Raw genomic sequence first — 5,829 nt, 5'->3', positions numbered from 1 at the left:
CTGTACAAAGTGTCGAAACGGACAGGGCGTCAATCTGCATTATATATAACAAGAAGGACTTGGGGGAGTGGGGTGGGGTGGGTGGGGGGTGTGATCGACTTCAGTCACTCCCCGGAGGAGGATAACAGCCACTGAAATGAAAACCCATTTGTTGATACATTACGGAAACAATTTTAATGAGTTTTTATTGATTTTGTACAAGAGAACTAACGAAAAGGTGGAGGGAGTGTTGACATATATATATATATATAGGTAATATAGGTAACCTCCCAGCAAACACATGGCGCAATGTTGACGTTTATCACCTGTCCCACTTTAAGCCGATGATAACCCACCACAACGTGTGTGTGTGTGTGTGTGTGTGTGTGTGTGTGGAGGGGGTTGTTATAGCTCAGATCACTTATCTATTTAACTAATCATTTTAGTTTTACAACCTCTGTGTGCGTGTGTGTGTGTGTGTGTGTGTGTGTGTGTGTGTGTGTGTGTGTGTGTGCACGGGGAGGGGGGGGGGGGTTATTTCTCTGACCACTTATCTAATCTTTTAGGGGTTTTTTTTACTTTTAGAAACACAATAACAGGAAAGTTATGCAAGCACACAGGCGGGGAAAGGTACAACGTGCATGAACAGTCATAGATTCAAAATGACTATAAATAACGAGTTAGATAGACATAATAGAATAGAATAGAAATCGTTATTGTCGTTATGTTACAGGTGCCACTACATTTGTACTTTTAAAACAATATTTAAAATATATTGCACTTAATAAGATCAATAGAATTAAATAGAATAACATACAAAAAAGCACAAAACAGGAGAGGTAAGAGCCGCTGCACAACCGCGCGCCGCATGTTCCAACTGCGCGCCGCCGCGCCGCCAATAAAGACAAGCACGAACAAAAAAATAGAAAAGAGGCAAACAAATTAGCAAAGCAGTAAGAATTTAAAAACAATTGAAACAATAAGTGAGCCTGAGGCACATACGTAAATGGGAAATCCGATATGTCATGATATAACAGGTATAAGTCCAGGGGGAAGATGCATCAACTACAGGAGAGCCGGTAGACCTCGGTTCCTCTTAATAAGACATGAGCTCCTCTGAAAACGTGCTTTGTGAAATGTAGGTGGGGTCTCTAAAATATTGACAATATGCTATTTCTGCCATGCATTTGTATGTTTTCTGCATTTACAGTATCATTGATAATGTGTGAAATCTGTCCCTTATGGATGTATGATTCATGCGTGAAGGTTATTCATTACTAATACAGATATTGGCGTGCATGCTATTATTCGGAAGAAGAATGTCACAGAGCACGACCCATCTGTGTCTTATTTGTGCCGTGGAACCAGGGGCGATTTTAGACCCTTTTTAGGGTAGCGATAGTGTACAGAGCTATGTGAGGAATTACTGGAATGGCAAGTATAACGAGCAGGACAGCGTGCATTAAAGTCGCGCGTAATAACAGCTGTTCTGCTGCAGTCTCTATTTCCCCTTTGTTTCATTGAAAGATGTTCAGATCGGTATGAGCAGATCATGCATATAGGAAAACAGCTGGTTCAAGGCGGGTCTTCTCATTGTGGGAGTAAAAATTAGGCTCGTTCACGTGCACCGAGTTACTCAGTGACTGAGATGTATAAAACAGCTTAGCCTCCCCATTCCTCTCTGTGAGGTTGTAGAACCATGGTGAATGTTTTACCCTATAGACCGGCGAGGAACAATATATGGTAACTTCACTGACCTTGATTTGCAACATAAAATGTATTATTATTATTATTTATTTTTTTAAATTAGCTGTAAATGTATTAAAAATTTGGAAGTATCCAAGTATTTCAATGAGCGCCCTATAAGTTCTATAATAATACTGATACTTCTAATAGTTCTAATAATAATAATATAATGATAAACTTTATTTATGTAGCACTTTTCTTAACAATGTTACAAATTGCTTTACAGAAGAAATTAAACCAAACAAGGCAGATAAATGAGGCAACGAGGAGCACAGAGATAAAGAGAGGCGCACAAATAATAAGCAATACGTTTTATGCAGACGCATGAATATACAATATACACAACTATACACACGCATTATTTTCGTCATATTTATAAAGCTGTATTATACAGCTCAGTCTTTATGAAACTGTGAGCGCACGAACCTCATTTCCACTCCCACAATGAGCCGTAAATGGAAGAAGGCTCGGCCTGAACATTTCATATCAACGTGATGCCTATTCCATCAGTCTGATAAAAACGGGGAATAAAAAGTTGTGCGCTCCTATTTCCATTCATGTCATGAATTGATCACATGGAGCTGTACAATCCCGTGATATCTCAGAAATGTAATAAATGACTACTTTGCAGCGCTTATATCTATACAGACTTTATTTTACTGAACAATGAAGCCAATGCAGAAGTGAAATAAAAAGAAAAAGCAGGAGAGTTCAGAGGTAGGTGCTGATTCTGTGTGTTGTAGAAGTAGTAGAAGTATTTCAGACATAGTTGCTGTGATGTTTCAGTATTTACAGACCAAACTGACCCGAAGCACATGTTGAGATCCACTTACAAAGATCCAATAATTTTTATTTTTATTTTTACATTATAATAAAGAACAAAGTTACAGCATCTTTGTAATAATAAGGACCTGTCGAAAGAAATCACCCCTGTCATCCTGCTCCAATTTATAGCGCATCAGTCCGCAGTGAGAGAGGAGCAAAGATACATTCAAATATTGAATTGAATATATGGATTCCAAATTATATCGTTCTCCTCTATCGTTATCGTTATAGTTGTGGTTTGGACTCCGCCATCCATTCGAACGACATTTAAAATTATATATTTTAACAGTGTTACCCATACATAGAACAATGTGTGGCGCGGCGCCACAGAATCAACACCGAGCGCCACGAATTGATTCTGGGTTGTTGTTTTTTTTTTTTTTGTTAAACGCGATTTTGAAATATAAATATCGTTCCGTTCATTCATCTCCGCGTAGCATCTTTCTCCCTGTTATTCTCGTACAAACACTTATTAAACCAATCGCACCAAAGTCTTCTAAAGTGTAGGAGCTGTTCACACTACATAAAACTAGAAAGTGTGTGCTGCATCCTGCCGAGGGCGGCACGAAGCGCGCGTGCGCACGTATGCACGCGCACAAAAAACGATCGGTTTTCTATCGCTTTTGCGCGTCATATCAATGATGTAATGTCACTGTGTGGATCATTAACCTTGTTGCTCCCTGGTTATAGTAAGTGAACTATCAGCTTCTACCTGCTCAGATCTCACAGTCAGCAGCAGGAGATGAGGAGAGCAGCAGCTAGTAACTATGTATGGAAGCCTAATGATGGTAAAAGTAAAACTGGTAACTACAAAAATAAACCATTATTATTATTTATCTTTTATTTATTGTTCCAACAGCTCAGGTCCATTGAACAACAGAACATTTCTCTTTTTGTGTAGCATACATGTGTATGTTATTTTGTTAAAGCTATCAGACATTAACATTTAGTTGTTTTGTTTAAATTATTATTTATAATTTAATATTACTTTAACAACTCAGGGAAGTCCAAGCAGCAACATGTTGTTTGAGCACTTTTTTGCAATGTCAATTTGAAATAATGTTTTGTTTTTGAATAAAGGTGTGGAAATTTAAAAAATATTATTTTATCCGATTCATCGATTAATCAAAAACATAATCGACTGATTAATCGATTATAAAAATAATCGTTAGTTGCAACCCTATTATTTTTCAAAATGTTCTTCCGGGGGAGCATACCCCCGGACCTCCCTAGTGTTGCTGGGTTACCGACACACAGCACCGCTGCTACAACGGCAACGCCCTGGTCAGAGCCCCTGCCCCTCAAAAGGTCTCCGTATGACCCTGCACCACACATTGCTACCTGGTCATTATAGTTATTGTTCTCAGTGTGGACGGCCCTTTACTCTATTCAGTGTAGGTCACACAAAAACTGGAAAGTGGAATGAAAGCACCCTGGAGCCCACCAGCCACAGTGTACTGTCACTCAACTATTGGTAGATGGAGGCACCTCTGCTGGTGCCAGTGGGCCAGCTGCAGGTCCATCAGCTGGGAGCCACCATTCACAGATGTTTCACCCCTTTAATCCTAGAACATTTCTGGATGGTGGGGCACCTGGGCCTGGGATCCTTGGTTCCCCCAGTTAGGGTCTCTTCTTCTGAGCCACAGCCAGAAGCTCCCTTTCTCTTCCTCCTCAGCCAGTTCCCTGAGTGCCTTCTTTTGATTGGACTCAGTGACACAGAGGGTTTTCGGTAGCTGCTTCAGCATCTGACTTTGACAGGGTATGTGCATGCCTTCCATCCTGCTTCTTTACAAGCTACAGCAAGCTCTCTGTACTTCTCCCTAACCCTAACCCTAACCCTCTATCATTTCTTCTGTACTGGCAAAGATTGGTCACAGGACGATGTCTGGCCGTTGGGAAATTGTCATTATTTTGGGTTGGAATTTGAGCTGCTGGTAAAGATCTTCATCTGACTGCCACTCACATCCACGCGTTAATATGGGCCACTCCCTCTGGTTGATCTTTTTGCTTCAGCTCCTTGCCAAATATCCTTGTCTTGCAGTTTAGAGGGTGCTGGTTCTATTGGCTTTCCATCCTGCATTCCTCCAACACCTATGCTAGTTTTCGGGTCACTTGGTCGTGACGCCATCTGTACCGGCCGTGGGTCAAACCTGATTTGCAGCCAGTGAGAAACCGCATTAACAATGAATATACAAATGAATACATTCTTCTGTTTCCTGCCTGGAATATACAAATGAATACATTCTTCTGTTTCCTGCCTGCTGTTTGGTGGAGATGATATTGTTAGTCAGTCAAGGACGGGTTACAAAGATTTGAAAACATCTTTCTGAGAGGATTGCAAAACATGAGAGCAGCAGTAGTCAATAGTAGACAATCTAGACAATGCTGTTAAAGTGTGCTTAGTTGAAAAGGTAAATGTTGTTGCACAAATTGACAGTACATACTGCTACAGGTGTTCAATTGAGCAACATAACAAACAAGTGGAACAACACCTGCTCATTTGGATCATCACATTTTAAATTAAAGACAGCAGTGCGCTGAAGTATGAGCCTTTTGTCTGGAAATATTCAGACGTGTGAATTCACAATAGAATTAATCCCAGAGGCTATTTTCCTGTTGAACCAGCTTCGACTGTCTCCTCAAAAACAGGTTCAACAGGAACCTGTTTTGAATGTCTTTTTCAACCCCCTGTTGCGCCTTTGGCATTTTAGGAAATATAATGTGTGTAGGCTATGAAATGACCAATCTGGTGTGAGAAGACTTCAGTGTATTTGAAAAGTACTGTGCATTCTTAATCAAATTCATTTGAGTGGTATGAATAAATAAAGAAATGCTGTTCTCCCATGCTATTCAGCTCTCTTAGATTCTGATCTAACTGAGCTGTAAATGTATTTTAAACAGATTGGTAGCCACAGTGTGTATTGATTATTTCTGTTGTTAAGTGCAATGATCAAAGCAAGCTGTGTATTTATAAGGAATATAAAAGCAGATTAATAGTATTCAATTTAAGAAGATGGAATGTGGAAGGTGGAATGTGGAATCAATTTAAATTATCTACCACACTATTGAGTACGCGAGTAGACTAGATTCAACAATAATATCATTAACAATAATAACATCAAAAAAGATTCAATTGAATCGTTTATCCAAAGATTTATTTATTTGCAAAAAAAAAAAAAATGGGACAATGAACTGGCTCCGAAGGAAATCCCAGGACTGACTGTGGCTCCAATGTAGGCTTCCACGTTCTTTTGCTGCTAATCAAAGATTAACCAAAGA

Source organism: Scomber scombrus, chromosome 22 (genome assembly GCF_963691925.1).
Source record: "Scomber scombrus chromosome 22, fScoSco1.1, whole genome shotgun sequence".
Taxonomy (NCBI): Eukaryota; Metazoa; Chordata; class Actinopteri; order Scombriformes; family Scombridae; genus Scomber; species Scomber scombrus.
Note: the sequence above shows the minus strand (reverse complement) of the source record.